Below are 20,563 nucleotides of genomic sequence, written 5' to 3'. Positions count from 1 at the left end.
AGATAGAGAGGTTTCAGGAGGGAATTCCAGAGCCGGTTAATGGAGATGTGGCTCTTAGTGGTGGATGTTCCAGAGGACAGAAACCATCTGACAGAATCTGCCATCTCCTTTTCCTACCGGGCCTCTAGGACGTTACTTGCCAACCACTGCCTGATGGACATGTGATCATAGGTATTTCTCTGCATAAATTTCACCGCGAGGGACATCTGATATGGCACTGTCCACGGTTAGATGAAATCTCAAAAGGGCTATGGGCTGGGAATGATTTGGGAGAGGTGAGGCTTTGGAGGGATTTGGAAACAGTAATAAGAATTTTAAAATAAAGTTGTTGCTTAACTGGGAACCAATGTAGTTTTGGAAGCACCAGAGTGATGGATGAAGAGAACTTGGTTCAGGTGATGACATGGGCAGTAGACAGTGCTGTGTGAAGTCAAATCCCCAGGTCACGAAGATGTGACACAGGTTTGGTGATACAGGAAGTAAGGTATGGGTTTGAATGAGCAATGCCTATCTTTAAGTTTATTTATTAGAGTCACAAAGAAGTTTACATTCACATTGCAATGAAGTTATTGTGAAAATCCCCCTGTCGCCACAATCCAGCACTTGTTTGGATACACTGAGGGAGAATTTAGCATGGCCAATGCACCTAACCAGCACATCATTCAGTCTGTGGGAGGAAACCAGAGCACCCGGAAGAAGCCCCTGCAAACACGGGGAGCATGTGCAGACTCTGCATAGACAATGGCCCAAGCCAGGAATCAAAGCTGGGTCTCTGGCGCTGTGAGGCAGCAGTGGTAACCACTGCACAACTGTGCTGCTTTGAAGATGGGAGAACGCAGTTTTGGAACAAACCTTAACTCAGGATTAAATAGAAGTTTTGTGCCACTGAACCTACCCTGAGTAAAGATGTGGGGAAGTTAATACACGTGGCATATGGTGAGACGGGCTCAGAAGGAAACACAGGACAGGATTTTATCCACAAAGGGTGGATGAGTTGAGTGCAGACATCGGCTTAATAAGTCTCAAAGTGTTTCTGGGTCAGAGAGAATGACAGCACCTTGCCTTCCCTTGGTTTAACCTGGGTATGTTAGTAAGCAAGTGGAAGAGTCCCATGGAACTGTTGGGTAAGTCATTTCTACATGGAAATAGGAAATCAATTATGAACTTAACCAGGCATACTGGACTTAACTGGCGGTGCACTTTTCCAGGGCTCAATGGAACTTGTGGGGAGCTGTGCTCTTAGCTCTGAAAAAGCTCATACAGCTCAAAATATTAACTCTGTTTCTCTCTCCACAGGTGCTGCCAGACTTGAGATTTTTCAGCATTTTCTGCTTTTATTTCCTATTTCCAGCATCCACAGTATTTATGTTTTAATTAATCACAGCTGGTGACAGCTGTTATTTATCGATACAGACAGGCTTGAAAACAGGCCTACGTATGTGAAAGACTCACAGTACTTGTTTAAGAGAGGCAGATTTCGCTGCTTCACAGGTGACTTCCAACTTTCAGCAAGCCATTGCACCTATTTTGGACATTATTCACCTTAATCTGATCATCTCTGCTGCCACCTTTCGCTGTAAAAAGTCTGACAACACCAGGTTTAAGCCCAACCGATTTATTTGATAGTAAACTCACTAGCTTTCGAGGGGTTTCCCTCTTCTTCTGGTGAACATTCACCTGAAGAAGAGGGAAACCCCTCGAAAGCTAGTGAGTTTACTCTCAAATAAATCGGTTGGACTTAAACCTGGTGTTGTCAGACTTTTTACTGTGTTTACCCCAGTCCAACGCCAGCATCTCCACATCATGACCTTTCGCTGTAACATGAGTGCAGACTTTTTACTGTGTTTACCCCAGACCAATGCCGGCATCTCCACATCATGACCTTTCGCTGTAACATGAGTGCAGAATATGCAGTTTTACCCTTCGGGCCTCAGCTGAGGAGCAAGAGCGGCAACAGTACCTACACTGGGCGGCATGGTGGCACAGTGGTTAGCACTGCTGCCTCTCAGCTCCAGCGACCTGGGTTTGACTCCCAGCCTGGGTCACAAAGAACAAAGAAAATTACAGCACAGGAACAGGCCCTTCGACTCTCCAAGCCTGCATCGACTGAACTAAAACTCCTCCCCTTCCGGGGCCTGTATCCCTCTAATCCCATTCTATTCGTGTATTTGTCAAGATGCCCCTTAAATGTCACTGTCGTATCTGCTTCCACAACCTCCCCTGGCAGTGAGTTCCAGGCACCCACCACCTTCTGTGTAAAGAACTGTCCACACTGTCCATGTGGAGTTTGCACATTCTCCCTGTGTCTGCGTGGGTTTCTTCTGGGTGCTCCAGTTTCCTCCCACAGTCCAAAGACGTGCGGGTTAAGTTGATTAGCCATAGTAAATTGACCCTAGTGTCCCAGGATGTGTAGGTTAGAGGCATTAGCGAGATAAATGTGTGGGGTTAGGGTTTGGGGTGGGATTGTTGTCGGTGCAGACCTGATGGGCTGAATGGTCTTCTGCACCGTAGGGTTTTTTTGATACACCACCATCAGCTGCCATCTTCCCAGCCACATGTCCGTCTGCAAGACTGAGAGGATGGACACAGAGATCCTGTTTGACTGGGGTGATAGACCCAGCACAGAATCGAAAGGCAAGGAATCAACATGACTAAGCACCAGCGCCTCATGAAGCTCAGATTTTCACAGCAGATCATTACCAACAACTGCAGCCTCCTAGAGTAAAACTTGACTCTCTATGGATTTGGTAACCAGGCATTACCTGTGGCCATCAGGGTAGCTATCACTGGAGGGCAACTCCTGGTTCTCAGTCTATCATTGGAGATCTGGGTTTTCTACTGTAAGGGAAGAAAGTGGAGCATTGTGAGTGTGAGAAATAGATTGCTTGGGAGAAGGGAATTCCAATATGGGTGCAGAGTTACTGTGCGATGTGGGTATGAGATGGTATAGTATGACCTTATGGGTGAGACAGGGTGTTTAAAGTGTATTTTTAGTGTCAAAGTAGGCCTACATTAACACCACAATGAAGTTACTGTGGAAATCCCCTAGTCGCCACATTCCGATGTCTGCTTGGGTACTCTAAGGGAGAATTTAGCATGGCCATTGCATCTAACCAGCACATCTTTTGGACTGTGGGAGGAAACCCACGCAGACAGGGGTAGAATGTGCAGATTTTGCACAAATAGTGACCCAAGCTGGGAATCGAACCCTGGGCCCTGGCACTGTAAGGCAGCAGTGCCACTGCGTCATGCGTGGCAAAGGAGAGGGAATGGTTGAGACAGGTGGAGAAGAACAGAAAGGAATTTTACTATCTCCATCCCTCAGAACAAGCAGTAAAAATGGATGGTCGCCCTGACTGAGCTAGGACATGATGAAAGACCCAGGACTAATTAGCAACTACTGGTGATAGACAGCGCTAGTCATAATTAGTTGGAGGGCTAACTTGTTTGTGATTTTATTACAGAACATAGGAATGCAGAAGTGGGGAACCAGCAATAGGAAGAAAACAGCTTGCTTCATGCTAGCAATTACACCGTAGGTCCTCCGTAGTTAAAAGATGTTCACTTTTAGTTTGTGTGGCGTGATTGCCTCATACCATCAGCTCTCTGCAATCTATCTCAGTGTCACCTCCAGGGAGCTGCAGTTCGTCCCTCACAACAGCGCTCAATATTTACACTCTTACACTGTTATTTATTCATGCTGTCTCAGTTTGTTCTTGCAGAATGTACTTTTTGGTCTGCATTGAATTCTATTTTAAAATTTTCCTACTGCTCATCTAGATCATTAATTACTAATACCGTCCATTTTATTTTCCCATTCATTCTCATCTCCTCAAAAATCAATTTTCTGCTAAACTATGACCGCAGTCTTTGTCTTTAAAAACCATAGAAAATTACAGCTCAGAAAAAAGGCCTTTTGGCCCTTCTTGTCTGTGCCAAACCATTTTTTGCCTAGTGCTGCTGACCTGCACTTGGACTATATCCCTCCACACCCCTCTCATCCATGAACCCATCCAAGTTCTTCTTAAATGTTAGAAGTGACCCCACATTTACCAAATTATCTGGCAGCTCATTCCATACTCCAACCACTCTCTGTGCGAAGAAGCCCCCACTAATATTCCCTTTAAACTTTTCTCCTTTCACCCTTAACCCATGCCCTCTGTTTTTTTCTCCCCTAGCCTCAGTGGAAAAAGCCTGCTTGCATTCACTCTATCTATACCCATCAAAATCTTATACACCTCAATCAAATCTCCCCTCATTCTTCTACGCTCCAGGGAATAAAGTCCTAACCTATTCAATCTCTCTCTGTAACTCAGCATCTCAAGGCTTGGCAACATCCTTGTGAACCTTCTCTGCAGTTTTTCAACCTTATTTACATCCTTCCTGTAATTAGGTGACCAAAACTGTACACAATACTCTAAAATTGGTCTCACCAATGCTTTACACAACCTTACCATAACACTCCAACTTTTATACTCGATAATCCAATTTATAAAGGCCAATGTACCAAAAGCACTCTTTACAACCCTATTCACCTGTGATGTCACATTTAGGGAATTCTGCGCCTGTATTCCCAGATCCCTCTGTTCAACTGCACTCTTCAGAGTACTGCCATTTACCCTGTATGTTCTACATTGGTTTGTTCTTCCAAAGTGCAATACCTCACACTTGTCTGTGTTTAATTCCATTTGCCATTTTTCAGCCCATTTTTCTAGTTGGTCCAAATCCCTCTGCAAGCTTTGAAAACCTTCCTCACTGTCTACTACACCTCCAATCTTTGTAACATCAGCAAAATTGCTGATCCAATTTACCACATTATCATCCAGATCATTGATATAGATGACAAACAACAATGGACCCAGCACCGATCCCTGTGGCACACAACTAGTCACAGGCCTCCACTCAGAGAAGCAATCCTCCATAACTACTCTCTGGCTTCTTCCATTGAACCAGTGTCTAATCCAATTTACTACCTCCCCATGTATACCTAGCGGCTGAATCTTCCAAACCAACCTCCCATGAGGGACCTTGTCAAAAGCCTTGCTGAAATCCAGGTAGACAACATCCACTGCCTTCCCTTTATCCACTTTCCTGGTAACCTCCTCGAAAAACTCTAATAGTTTGGTCAAACATGACCTACCCTGCACAAAGCCAGGCAGACTTTCCCTAATAAGTCCCTGTCTATCCAAATATTTGTAGATCCTACCCCTTATCACACCTTCCAATAACTTGCCCACCACCGACGTCAAACTTACTGGCCTATAATTTCCCGGATTTCTTTTGGAACCCTTCTTAAACAATGGAACAACATGAGCCACCCTCCAATCATCTGGCACCTCCCCTGTGAATACTGACATTTTAAATATATCTGCCAGGACCCCTGCGAGTTCAACACTAGCCTCCCTCAAGGTCTGTGGGAATACCTTGTCTGGTCCTGGGGATTTATCCGCTCTGATTTGCCTCAAGACAGCTAGCACCCTCTTCTCTTTAATCTGTAAAGGTTCCATGACCTCCCTACCTGTATGCCCTATTTACGTAGACTCCATGCCTGTTTTCTCAGTAAATATGGATGCAAAAAACCCATTTAGTATCTCCCCCATCTCTTTTGGTTCCATACACAGTCTATCACACTGGTCTTCAAGCGGACCAACTTTATCCCTCACTATCCTTTTGCTCATTACATACCTATAGAAGCTCTTTGGATTTTCCTTCACTCTGTCTGCCAAAGCAATCTCATGTCTTCTTTTAGCCCTCCTGATTTCCCTCTTAAATAGCTTCTTGCACTTTTTATACTCCTCAAGCATCTGATCCATTCCTTGCTGCCTGTACATTTTATACAACTCTCTCTTCCTCTTAATCAGCGTTACAATCTCCCTCAAGAACCAAGGTTTGTTATTCCTATTTACTTTGCCTTTAATCCTGACAGGAATATACAAACTCTGCACTCTCAAAATTTCTCCTTTGAAGAAATCCCATTTTGCATTTACATCCTTACCAGAAAACAGCCTGTGCCAATCCACACTTCCCAGATCCCTTCTCATTTCATCAAATTTGGCCTTTTTCCAGTTCAGAACTTCAACCCGAGGACCAGATCTATCCTTATCCATGACCAGATTGAAACTAACGGCATTATGATCACTGGATCCAAAGTGTTCCCTCACACTCACATCCATCACCTGCCCTAACTCATTTCCCAATAGGAGATCCAATATTGCATCCTCTCTAGTTGGCACCTCTATATACTGATGTAGAAAATTCTTCTGAACACATTTTACAAACTCTGCCTCATCTAAACCTTTAACAGTCTGTGAGTCCCAATCTACATGTAGAAAATTAAAATCCCCTACTATCACAACTTTCTGTTTCTTGCAGTTGTCTGCTTTCTCTCTGCTGATTTGCTCCTCCAATTCTCTCTGACTATTAGGTGGTCTATAATACAACCCCATTAATGTGGTCACACCATTCCTGTTTCTCAACTCCACCCATAGGGCCTCTGTAGACAAGCTCCCTAATCTATCCTGCCTGAGTACCACTGTAACATTTTCCCTGTAAAAAGTCTGACAACACCAGGTTTTAGTCCAACCAATTTATTTGATAGTAAACGCACAAGCTTTCGAGGTTTCCCTCTTCGTCAGGTGAACCTCGAAAGCTTTGCGTTTACTATCAAATAAATCGGTTGGACTAAAACCTGGTGTTGTCAGACTTTATACTGTGTTTACCCCAGTCCAACGCCAGGACATCCACATCTTGACATTTTCCCTGACCAACAATGCCACCACCACCCCCCCCCTCCCCCTACCTTTAACCCTCTGCCTCTATCACGCCTGAAACATTGGAACCCTGGAACATTAAGCAGCCAGTTCTGCCCCTCCTGTAGCCAAGTTTCACTAATGGCTATAATGTGATATTTCCACGTGTCAATCCACGCCTTCAGCTCATCTGCCTTCCCCACAATACTCCTGGCATTGAAATAGACACACCTCAAAAGATTATTTCCACCACACTCAACCCTTCCATTTGTGATTTTATTTAACTAACCTGTCTTTTTACCCCTGCTCCACCATCTGCTCTGGCACTCTGGTTCCCCTCCCCATGCAAATCTAGTTTAAATGCTCCCCAATAATACTAGCAAACCTCCCTGCAAGTATATTGGTCCCCTTGTAGTTTAGGTATAACGCATCTCTCTTGTATAGGTCCCACCTGCCCCAGAAGAGGTCCCAATGATCCAAGAATTGGAAAACCTGCCCCCTACACCAGTTCCTCAGCCACGTGTTCATCCGCCCAAGCATCCTACTCTTATCGTCACTGACACGTGGTACAGGTAGCAATCCTGAGATTACTACTCTCGGGGTCCTGCTTTTTAACTTCCTTCCAAACTCTCTATACTCTCTCTCTTTAGGACCCTACCTATGTCATTGGTACCGATATGTACCCGACCACTGTCCATATCTCTGACCATCGAGTCCCCTATCACTACCGCTATCCTCTTCTTCCTCCCACCCTTTTGCGCTGCAGAACCAGACTCAGTGTCAGAGTTCCGGCTGTCGCAGCTTGTCCCAGGTAAAGCATCCCCCTCAACAGCATCCAATTCAGTACACCTGTTGTGGAGGGGAATAGCCACAGGGGAACCCTGCTCTGCCTGTCCTTTCACATTTCCATTTCCTCTCCTTACAGTAACCCAATTTCCTGTGCTCTGCTGCTTAGGTGTAACTACCAAAAGCTACTGTTTATATACTTCTCATTCTCCCGAATTAGACGGAGGTCATCAAGCTCCTTCTCCAGTTCCCTAACACGCTTTGCTAGCAGTTGTAGCTGGATACATCTTTTGCAGGTGTTGTCATCAGGAATATCAGACGTCTCCCTGATCTCCCACATCCTGCAAGAGGAGCATTCCAACATCATGCCTGGCATTTTTTTTTGTTTCTTTACTCTGGGGAAAAACAAGAATAAACTTTCCGAAAGCCCGTTTTGAGCCAAAGCCCTTCAGCCTTCACTCTGCTCCCTCCCACTCCGCTGCCTGATCTCAACGCTGTAACCATAATTATTTTATGCTTACAATTGCCTAAGCTGATCCCTTACTTTTATCCACCCTGGTTCATTTCCCATTTCCAGATTCAGCAGTGTCCCCTCTCAGTTTGGACATTTTTATGTTGTGGGTTACAAAGGAATGCACTGTAGGAATTACATTGTCTTATCCTTTTCATCTAACTTTTCTGGCCAAATAATGTGCTGGATATTTGAAAATCCTGATGATTATTATTCTGTTCTCTAGTTTGTTTGCATGGGTGGCATGTTGGTTAGCACTGCTGCCTTACAACGCCAGCAACCCAGGCTCAATTCTCGATTTGTGTCACTGTCTGTGTGGAGGTTGCACGCTCTCCCTGTGTCTGCATGGATGTCTTCTGTGTACTCTGGTTTCCTCCCACAGTCCAAAGACGCGTAGGTTAGGTTGACTGGTAGTGTCAGGGAGATTAGCGGGGTAAATATGTGGGGTTGCGGGGATAGGACCTGGGTGGGATTGTGGTCGGTGCAGACTTGGTGGCCTGAATGGCCTCCTTCTGCATTGTAGGGACCCTCTTTGATGTTTTTCTCTGTTTCCCTTCCACTATTAGGTAGTCTGAGACTACGACTATTAATGTGATTGAATGTTTATTCTATTTAACCTCTATCCACATAAATGCTATTCACCATACTGAAGAATACTCCACTTTTTTCCACTGCCCTCATGCTATCTCTTATCAACACAACTAATCCATCTCCCCTTTAACCCCACTATCTTTAAGAGGCTATATATCTTGTAATATTTAATTCTCAGTCCTGGTGTGCATGTAGCCACTATCTGGGTGATCATTCCAATATTTGGTTCCTCTCAATTTATTATTGCTTCCTTTTCCCCTGTTTTTTATGGTGAGTGAATATTATTGAATAAAATTAAATTTATTTTTAATTGCTGCACTACCCATTTTATTTTTTAAACATTTTTTTAAGTTCCATTTGCATGGCGTTCCCATGGTCCTGCTGCCCTTGTCCTTCAGGCGGTAGAGGTTGTAGGTTTGGAAGCTGCTGTCAAAGGAGGCTTGGTGAGTTGCTGCACTGATTCCTGTATCTGGTACACACTGCTGCCATTGTGTGCCATTGGTGGAATGGGTGACTGTTTAAGGAGGTGGGTGGGCTGTCAATCATGTGGGTTGCTTTGTCATGGGTGGCATTGAGCTTTAAGTGTTGTTGAAACTTCACTCATCCAGACAAGTGGAGAGTATTCCATCACACTCCATTTTGGAACTTAATGTGACCAACAGTTTGTACAGTTAGTATGTATTAGAAAGAAGAGGCACTATAGACACCAAGTATCCCTGTTTGCTGAGGTTCTACCCGTTCCCAGTGTTATGAAGCGTTTTTTCATGCTGCTATGGAATGAATTAAGTAGTTGGACTGTGCCAGACCACTTACCTCACACAGCACATTTTATGCAGAAATGTACCTTTGGCCAGAAGTCCATCCGACAGTGTACAATGCAATATCCTAGAGGCCCTGTGGGAAAAAGGAGATGGTGGGTCATATTTGATGGTTCCCTAAGCAGACTGTTTCACCACTTGATGGCATTTAAGGGGACACACATTCTATGTCCTCAGGCAGGGCTGGGGGACTCGTTCTCTGCTTTGTGTGACAGAATCCTGCCGACCGTGGCCATTTTAAAAAGGGGCTTACTGCTGGTGTCCACTTGCTTCATTAATAGACTATTTTTGTCATTGACCTTACGTCAGTTTCTGGGACCTCATGTGCAACTAAGCTATTGTTTGCCTACATTTAATAAACTTAAATGATAAAGTGGCTGTGAAGCACTTTTGGATATCCCAAGGCTTATGAAAGAAAAAGATATAAATACAATGTGTTCTGATCACACTGACATATCTGAAAGAATTGATTCAACAATAACTATCAATTTGAACTAAATCAATTTGAATAGATTAGAGTAAAAAGTCTTTTCTCACCTAATTATGAAATAAAAGTAATATGGGCTGGGCAGAGGAAGAAGTAAAAATCCAATTGAACAGAAGATTTGCATCAGACTTCCTCTGGCTGCTGTGTCTAATCAACAAATACATTATACAAGTGAAATAATAACAGCTAAGGTTGTTTTACCCTCGGTTTAAAAGTCTTGTTGTAGTAAGCTTCTCAAGAGGCTGGAGTAATTCAAACTTATGTTTTCTGTTGCATTTTAATTGGTTGTGATGTGTAAATAATTAGCTTTTTGTTTACTATTGTTAGGTAATAAGGCAATTATCATGATTATGGAATGTGGGATCATACTCGTTAAAAAGACACACTGGTGATGTCGTTATGATTCTCAGCATGGGCGATATGCAACATTTGCCACAGGGCCTTCATTGTATTTTCTTCATACTAAAATTAATTAGAAAGGTTTTAAAAAATGGGTTTGAGGTGACAGCTGGTCCTCAACAAATCACTACTCACACACAGACCTGACTGTGATCATTGGCTAGCTTTCAATGTGCAGTTGCTCACAGAAGAATATCAGTAATAGGAGCAGGAAGGGGCCATTTGGCCCTTCAAAACTATTCAACAAGATGGTGGCCAATCTTCTACCTCAGCTCCCACCTTCCCACACCAGCCCCATATTCCTTATTTCCTTAACATTTAAAACCTCTGTCTCGAGTGTACTCAACAGCTGCTGCCTTGGGTAGAGAATTCCAAAGATCATAACACTTTTGAGTGAAGAAATTTCTCAAGGTCCAGAATAGCCAATCATTAATTCTGTGATTGTTACCCATGTCCTAGGTTGCCCTGTCAGGGGAGACATTTTCTCAGTACGGACCCTGTCAAGTCATTGAGAATTTTGTGTGTTTCAAATAGATTGTCTTTCATTCTCCTAAACACCACAAAATAGAGGCCTTGTCTATTTGGTCCCCCCTCATGGCACCATTCTCCTCATTCCAGGAACGAGTCAAAGGAAACAGCTGATAGGCGTGTTTTCATTCAATATCTACAAACGATATCTTACCAGCAGGCTGAGTGATCAGAGGCAAGAACCCAAATCTACTGTGTCCTACCCCAGGGCCATTGCCTCTAACCCATACTGGCATCCTTGCTGAGTATAGTTACCTCACTGCAACTCATGGTAAAAGCACAAGAACCCAGAGCCAAGTCTGGGTTCCAAGTCTAGCAGTACTCAAACTCAGAAACTAAGGCTAAGGAAATACGACATGTCCACTATGACGCTTACCAGTTCTAACAAATACATCATAGAAAGCATCTTTCAGGATGTAACACAGCTTGAACCTGCTCTGACCAAGACCATAAGAAACTACGAAGGGTTGTGAATGTAACCCAGCCCATCACACAAACCTCTCATCCATTGACTCCGTCTACATTTTCCGTTATCCCCAGAAAAGCCGCCAGCGTAATCAAGAACCCGGCGCACCTCAGACATACTCTCTTCCACCTTCTTCCATCGGGAAAAATCTGAGCTCATGTGCCAACTGACTCAAAACAGTTTCTTCCCAGCTGCCATCAGACTTTTGAATGGACCTACCTTACATTAAGTTGATCTTTCTCTACACCTTAGCTATGACTGTAACACTACATTCAGCGCCCTCTCTTTTCTTTCTCATATACACTATGAACAGTATGCTTTGCCTATATAGAATCATCATCGCATCCTACAGTGCAGGGGGCGGCCATTCGGCCCATCGAGTCTGCATTGACCACAGCCCCACCGAGGCCCTATCCTCATAACCCCATGGATTTACCCCAGCTAGTCCCCCTGACATTAAGAGGCAATTTAGCATGGCCAATCCACCTAACCCACATATCCTTGGACTGTGGGAGGAAGTCAGAGCGCCCAAAGGAAACCCATGCAGAAACAGGGAGAATGTGCAAATTCCGCACAGACTGTGACCCAAGATGGGAATCAGACCCGGGTCTCTGGCACTGTGAGGCAGCAGCACTAACCACTGTGCCATGCCAGCGCACAAGAAACAATACTTTTCATTGTATACCAATACATGCTATAATAATAAAACAAATCAAAACAGCTTCAAAGTGGTAAATATTAATTGATACTTAAAACATAACAAAAGTCTTTGGGAATGTTTTTTACCCATTGCTGTTCCAAAGACGATTGTATTATTCCCTATGAACGGCACTGCTAATCTATGCAGTGTTCTGTTTTATTCAATGGATGGCACCGTTGTAGTATTCTCAAACACAGCACTGTTATTCTATATCATACAGATTTATTCTACATATAATGCTTTTTTGATCTGGTTTGAAGCACTATATGAACACAGACTTCTTTCCATAATTATAATTGGCAAATTAAATGCCCCGTCGCATCACATTTTTTCAGACAATTATCTCCATTTACCTTCCTCATGATGATGTTAACATTTGTTGAGATGCAGTAACATAGGTGCTGGTTGACTTGTGCTACCTGGCATTGGGAGTTTGGTTATTAAGTGTTGACAAGTTATTTCACTGATTGGAGTGGAGCCCCATCCTGCTCCCACTTGACATCCAAATATACGTACTTTCCAGCAGGGAATGCTCACTTACCCAACAGAGCCACCAAGATTGTTCTTATCCGTCACAATGATGCAGAATCTTCTGTTATTGACACCACTCTAGGCAATATATAGCGTGAAACTTGCACTGTTTTTCATTGGTATAGCATCATCTCTGTTCTTAAACAGATGAAACATTGCTGATATTGAATATCTGTAAACAGAGTAGTTTTGTTTTATAAATTTAAAAAAATTCTGGTATGATATATGAATATATTGCAAAAATAGAAGCTTTGATAATCCCTTGAAATTATTAGCATGCCAGCATTTGATGCTTTCCTATACAATTCCTTTGTTTCTGATGGATACTTTAATTGCTTTATTTTAAATGCATTGGTGTCTACGTTTAAGTAACAGATGCAGGATACTGATGCTTGAGGCATTCATATGCTAATCATCACCATGGATAATTTTCGGGTATTAAAGTCCTAATTAGCAAAATTATGAGGTAAAACAAACATTTTCCTTTCTCCTCATCCAACCTCTCTAAGCAGTAAGATATGCTGGAGAGCAGCTCCATATGCAGCGAAAGCCTCCAGTATCTCAATCAAGTGACCACTTTGCATAGACAAACCTAAGACAATGAAGCTTGGAAGTTGGATTGTGCCCAAGTCCCTGATGTGCACTTTGGGTGGATGAAGCTTGATATTCAGAGCACTAAATATGCTAGTTAAACCACAGGACTCAACCTGGAATCAGTCCTGATTTGTAGAGCGGTTCGTTCTTCCATAGGCTCAATATCCATTGAGCCTATGGAAGATCTAATCAACTTTAATCAAGGAACTTTTATCCAGGAATTTGGTTGGCAAATTGCCGATAGTTGCATCACTATCCATAACGTTACATTTTGTGACAGGGCTCCTTGTACTGGGGTCCAAGCTATAAGGAGACAGGTGGTAAAAAGCTGTGTGCATTTTGGTAATTTTGAGTGAAATTTGGTTCAAGAGCAACGTGGTTCCAATTATTGAAACTCAAATTACATCATAACTTTTGTTACTTACTTGATCCGAACCGTGCAATAGATTACAGCCTTGTACTTCAACCATTTTCCACAAAATGCCATAAAATCCAATTTCTTTTATGATGAAACTATCTTTTTCATTATACAACTGTAGCAGGTTTCAATGTTTCAAAAATTATGGCCTGGTTACTACAGAATAATTGTGCTCCACAATTTATAAGATTAATGTTAGATTTTGATACATTGGCGTGAAATGAAGAACTTAAAATATATAGTCTCAGATTTACTATTTGTACTTGTGGCACATTCTATGAATAATAGCTGCCAATTCTGCTTATCTAACAGGTACAACCTTATGAAATGAATCTATTGTGTGAAGCATTTTGACATGAGAAATTTCTCCACAAATGCAAGTGTTGTGTGTTAACCTCAAATAGAATTTGTGCTGGAAACAGAAAATTCATATCTCAATTGTTTGATTCTGCCACTAAACATAGAAAATTACTGTCATCCATAGAACAAATCTAATATAGGTGATCTGATCACTGCAGACTCAAAATAAATTTTTAAATAAAATTTTCCTTAAAACATAACCTGGAGATGACTTGACGTATTGAGTCAATGCACCCAAACCACAGTGTGACTAGTGTCCCAGTGAACAGTAAAACTAGGGCTGTAGAGTCAACTTTAAATACTTGGGAGTGAGGAGATAAAAGAAAGAACAATGCAATAGTACAGGGTAGTGATATAGGTAACAGTTGTGGTGGATTTCAGGAAAGGAGCCATGCTCCCTGACTGGATAGAGACTTCAGAGACATGGCTGGATAGCATAATAGGAATACATATCTTGATGCTGAAAACCAAGATCCCCTGCAAAGTGAGGTTTAACTTGGACATGTTAAAACAAAGACCAATTAGCCTGATTTAAAATACAAACAGGTATGCAATGAGAGAAGCAAAATAAACATCTCTGTATTTGGACACAATCAGAACTGTCTCAAAACTCAAGAAGGGTTATAGTTGCAGGGCTGCAAGATGGCTGGAAATTGACAAGAGATGTACATTAATGTTTCTTTGTTTCTCTAGGCAATTCTCAATTCGGCAAGTACGCTCTCTAAATTATAGACCCCAACAGATTTTCTCCACAACAGCACAAACATAACAGTGCATTAGCAAATAAGGTCAGAGTAAGGAGAAATGGTAAAATAACAGGATTAGAAGCTCTTCATCTGACCGCATACAGCATTTGTAACAAGAGGGATGAATTAGTAAATCAAATAGAAAAAAGTGAGTGTATGATAGACATTATAGAGACACATGGCATCTATTCTCTGGCTCTATTCTCTCCCCACTGTCAGACCTGCTGAGATTTTCTAGCAATTTGTGTCTTTGTTTCAGATTCCAGCATCCACAGTATTTCGCTTTTATGTTAGAGAGATATGTTGCAAAGCGACCATAGTTGGGAGCTGAATATTCAAAGTTATTTGCCATAATGGAAAGACAGGAGTAGCTCTACTAATAGAGGATGAGATCAGTACAGAAGTGAGAAGTGATCTTGGTTTGGAGGATCGAAGTATAGAATCAGCTTGCGTAAAAAGTCATAGCAAAGGAAAGTCACTGGGGGGAGTAATTTATAGGCCCCTGACAGCAACTACATTGTAGGGCAGAGTATAAATTAAGAAATAATGGAAGCCTGTAAGAGCGGAACTGCAATAACCGTAGTAGAAAAGCAATGGCAGACAATAAGCAGACAATTCCTAAGACTCAACAAAGATATATTCAATTGAGGAAGAAGGATTCTACAATAAGCATGCATCATTCTTTGCCCAAGGAAATTAAGGATGATATCAAATTGAAGGAAAAGATGTACAATTTGGTGAAGATTCCTGGTGGCCGAGGGGATTGGGAATTTTTTTAGAAAAGGGAGAAATTAGAGTATAAACAATTGCTTGGTAGAGCTGAACTTGAATTTTACTGAAAAGAGAGACATGTTGCTGATGCTATGAATATTTTTAATTCAGAATAGATAGATTCCTGATAAGCCAAGGGATGAAAGATTATCAGAGATAGGTAGGAATGTGGAGTTGAGGTGACAATCAGCTCAGCCATGATCTTATTGAATGGTGGAGCAAGCTCTAGTGATGTACTCCTGTCCTCAATTTGTATATGTGCTTTTTGTTTTAAGCTCATCAGGACAAGCACAAGAATGCCAAATTTCAAACAGTTGTGACTATTCATACTGCTGAATCCCCTTTAGTCCCAGTGCTAACATTTTGTCGGTTTCCATGAGAAATGAGTTTTTCATGGAAAGTGACCTCACCTCCTGTCCTGTGCATATTTTTATTATGATTGGAGATGCCGGCGTTGGACTGGAGTAAACACAGTAAGAAGTCTCTCAACACCAGGTTGAAGTCCAACAGGTTTATTTGGTAGCACAAGCCACTAGCTTTCGGAGCGCTGCTCCTTCATCAGGTGAGTGGGAGTTCTGTTCACAAAGAGGACATATAAAGACACAAACTCAATTTACAAAATAATGGTTGGAATGCGAGTCTTTACAGGTAATCAAGTCTTAAAGATACAGACAATAGGAGTGGAGAGAGGGTTAAGCACAAGCTAAAGAGATGTGTATTATCTCCAGACAGGACAGTTAGTGAGATTTTGCAAGCCCAGGCAAGTCGTGGGGGTTACAGATAGTGTGACGTGAACCCAAGATTCGGCTGAGGCCATCCTCATGTGTGTGGAACTTAGCTATCAGTCTCTGCTCAGCGACTCTGCGTTGTAGTCTGTCATGAAGGCTGCCTTGGAGAACGCTTACCCAAAGATTACACCACTCGACAATCACCAAGCAAGAGTGTTCTCTTCCTGTCGGGGAACACTTCAGTGGTCACAAGCATTCGGCCTCTGATCTTCTGAATTGCTGAGCAGAAATTGGTAGCCAAGTTCCGCACATGCAGACAGCCTCAACCGGGATCTTGGGTTCACGTCACACTATCTGTAACCCCCACGACTTGCCTGGGCTTGCAAAATCTCACTAACTGTCCTGGCTGGAGACAATACACATCTCTTTAGCCTGTGCTTAACCCTCTCCCCATTCACATTGTCTGTACCTTTAAGACTTGATTACCTGTAAAGACTTGCATTCCAACAATTATTTTGTAAATTGAATTTGTGTCTGTATATGCCCTGTTTGTGAACAGAACTCCCACTTACCTGATGAAGGAGCAGCGCTCCGAAAGCTAGTGGCTTGGGCTATCAAATAAACCTGTCGGACTTCAACCTGGTGTTGCGAGACTTCTTGCCATATTTTTATTACACAGATGATGTTTGCAACCTTTAAATCTACAGCCATGTGCAAGGATTTTCTTACTACAGACTGCCTCCCACTCAAATTTAATTTTGAGTGGAGCAGTCTAATTCACTCTTTTTTCCCTCAGCGAGAAATTCACTAATGGACTCTTCAGTAAGCTTACCTTCACCGCTCAATGCACATATTGTGATTTGAATAATTTGTGCACTATAACTTTAGCCTCATCAATAATCTTGTAAATAGGGCTGACTTGCCAAACAATCAGAACCCTTTTCACTTGCAGTATAAATTATCCAGTAAGATGTCTCACAACACCAGGTTAAAATCCAACAGGTTTATTTGGTATCACGAGCTTTTGGAGTGCAGCTCCTTCATCAAGTGGAGTGACCACCATGAGAAATGAGGGAAAACTTAGCACAAGATGCAAGTATAAACATCTACAAGTCTAAAAAGAAAAATGTTAGTTAAATCGAATATAAGGTCCTGAAAGGGCGAGATGGGGAATTGATAACGGGAAACAAGGAAATAGCAAAGGCTTTGAACATTTTGTATCCGTCTTCACAGCAGAACATATTAGAAGCTTCCCAAGATATGTAGAAAATTAGAAGGGAGGAAGAAAATTAAAACAATCATGATCGTTAGAGAAAAAGAACTAGGAAGACAAAAAGTAGGAATTAATAGATGGCGTGTTTGGATTTCAGATGCAGTGGGGAATATTTCACAGGTAAGCATTTGCACAATTCCAGATGTTCAAACTTTCTCTGGACAATTGCTCTGTGTTGGGAACCATTCAATATACATTACAAACTTCAGATGGTTGCGACACAGCTGCACTAAGTTACTCATCTTCCAATTTCTTGATGGTAAAAATCCCCCCTCCCCTCCGTGGGACCTCCCAGGGGACACCCCAGATCACATCCCCACTGCCTCCCCCGCCCCAATAACCCTCATTCCCTGGTTCCCCCTTTAGGATTCCATTTCCCCACCCAACCTGGAGGGGACTCCTTAAACAACCCCTCTCCATTCAACTTGAATCCCCTCCTTTCCAACAAAGTCCAACTCCCATCGTTCTCCCGAGGTTTGATCTCCCCCTCACCATCTTGCCCACACCACCCCCCCCGCAACCTTGAGGTCCGACCATCCATCATCACCCCCTCCCCCACCCCCAACAAATCCTTTCCACTTACCTTAAGTCACTTACCTCCTCTAGGGTCTGTCCCCCTCAGTGGGATTGTTGAACTGACCTGCTTTATGGCAGGTAGTGCTGTAAAAAAAAGGGCGTGTCCTCCTCCAATATTCCTTGTGTGCATTTCGATGTTGGACTTTGGAAAGGGCCATTTACTCCCCCCTTTACTGGGGTACAGATGTACAAGTGGAAATTTCACTTCAATATCTTACCCCAGTGCTGCTCCTTCGCACGTGAAACTAGAAAGTGATTTTAAGTGACAATTCAAATGGTGTGCATGGTGGGGTGGGGGTGGGGGGTGAAGGATATGGGATCATACCTGAACCAGATGTTGTTCCCATCAAATGTCAACACACGGAGACTTTCCACAACAGCAATTTTGGATATGAAACAAAATGGCACAGAGTTTTCTTTAAACAGAATTTCCCATTCTTCCCTCTGGGGAAGTAACTCGCATCAGCATTGCCTGGCTGAGATCAGGTGTTCACTATGGGGAAAAACACACATAATAACTGGCTCCTCATGTGCTGTGGAAATCTGAGTCATCACAAAATGTTCCTCTTGGCTGGTATTACCTTCCAGTTCACAGATCATTAATTATCTGTAACATGGAATTGGTCGAGTGATAGAGAGCTATTGAAACAATGATTATACAAGCAACTGTCGTTGGAAATAGATTTGGTAGTGCTAAGCTTTTGCCATTTTAAAAACACTCAGTTTTCACTTCCTTTTTTAAATAAAGTTTATTTATTAGTCATAAGTAGGCTCACATTAACACTGCAATGAAGTTACTATGAAAATCTCCTAGTCGCCACGCTCCACCGCCTGTTAGGGTACACTGAGGGAGAATTTAACATGACCTGCATATCCTGCAAATCTTTGGACTGTGGGAGGAAACTGGAGCACAGGGAGGAAACCCATGCAGACATGGGGAGAACATGCAAACTCCACACTGACAGTGACCCAAGCCAGGAATTGAATTCGGGTCCCTGTTGTTATGAGGCAGCAGTGCTATCCACTGTGACACCATGTCATCCTTTACATACTGTATCCCACACACTGAAATATATATGTGAATGACTGCTTTATTGCCTCTGCCAATGTCATTCTTTCAGTCTGCTGTCAGTTGATCTACAAGTCTTGAATTTTCCCAGTCCATATAACAGTGCATTTTAACTCTAATCAGTATCTCTGCTCAATAGTACAGCAGATGAACTGTGTTTGTAGAACAATGAGCATGACTTTGTATCCTGCCACTGGACAGCACAGCATAATTCTATTGTAATATTAGCAAATTAATGTGCCTGATTTTGTCTATTTGGCAGTATTGTATCCGTCGTGTTTTTACTAAAATTCACTGCTATTTATGTTAAGACATATCCCCTTTCAACACATGCAAACTCACAGGCTGAAAAAAAATGGAAATAAGTGAAATGACCATTTGTAACTTAAAAGTCAGCTTTCCCTTGTGCCTGTGGATCCAGTTTGAGTGTATGAAGTGTGGAAGAATTGCAGATTCAGTTAGAGTATAGGGATAGTGTCTCTTTTTTTATATAGAATCCGCACAGTGCGGAAAGAGGCCATTCAGCCCATCGTGCCTGCGCTGACAACAATCCCACCCATGCCTATCCACGTAAAGCCACGTATTTACCCTCCTAATGTCCCTGGCCCAAAGGGTCAATTTAACATGGCCAATCAACCTGCACATCTTTGGACTGTGGGGGGGAAACCAGGGCACCTGGAGAAAACCCACACAGATATGGGAAGAATGTGCAAACTCCACACATACAGTGACCCAAGCCAGGAATTGAACCTGGGTTCCTGGCACTGTGAGGCGGCAATGCTAACCACTGTGCCACCCTGCTGTATCATGAGCTTTAAAGGGGGGGGGGGGAAATAAAGGCACCAATCTGTAGGGAGGATAAAGGTGTCAACCTGTAGAATGGGTGTGTGCTTGTGCATGTGCGCGTGCTAAGGGGAAGAAAGGTGTCAACTTGTCAGGTGGTGGGGGTGGGGAGAGGAAGGAAGGTGACCTGTAGTGGGGTATAGAGGCATCAAACCTTCAAGAGGGTGGGAGAGGGGACTGGGGTGGAGAGAGATAAAGGGGCAGATAGAAACGTCAATCTGTAATAGGGAGCACAACCAGGCATGTGGCCTGGGTGAACAGAAGTGTCAACATGAAGGGGGATACGGCGCTAAATTAGAAGAGGATAATATATGCTGATGTGTATACAATTAAAAATAGCAGGATCTTCTTGCCAGACTGAATAAGCTTTCACGTCTTTAGTGTTCTATTATTTTACAAAATGGAGTATAATTTAAGTGTTGTGAACCTCAATTTTAAGAACGCCAGAACTGTACTTATATTCATAACACTGAAAGATTTCCATATTACAGTCATGACTGAATTGTTGATTCAAATGAAGTTTTGCAGAACAGATGGATTCTACTAGACTGAGATTTTCAAACATTTATTCTAAGTATGTACAATATAGAAAATAGTAAATTCATATGGAAAATAATCT

Source organism: Carcharhinus amblyrhynchos, chromosome 6, assembly GCF_965287045.1.
Source record: "Carcharhinus amblyrhynchos chromosome 6, sCarAmb.v2.hapA, whole genome shotgun sequence".
Classification (NCBI taxonomy): Eukaryota; Metazoa; Chordata; class Chondrichthyes; order Carcharhiniformes; family Carcharhinidae; genus Carcharhinus; species Carcharhinus amblyrhynchos.
This window is presented reverse-complemented; position numbering follows the sequence as displayed.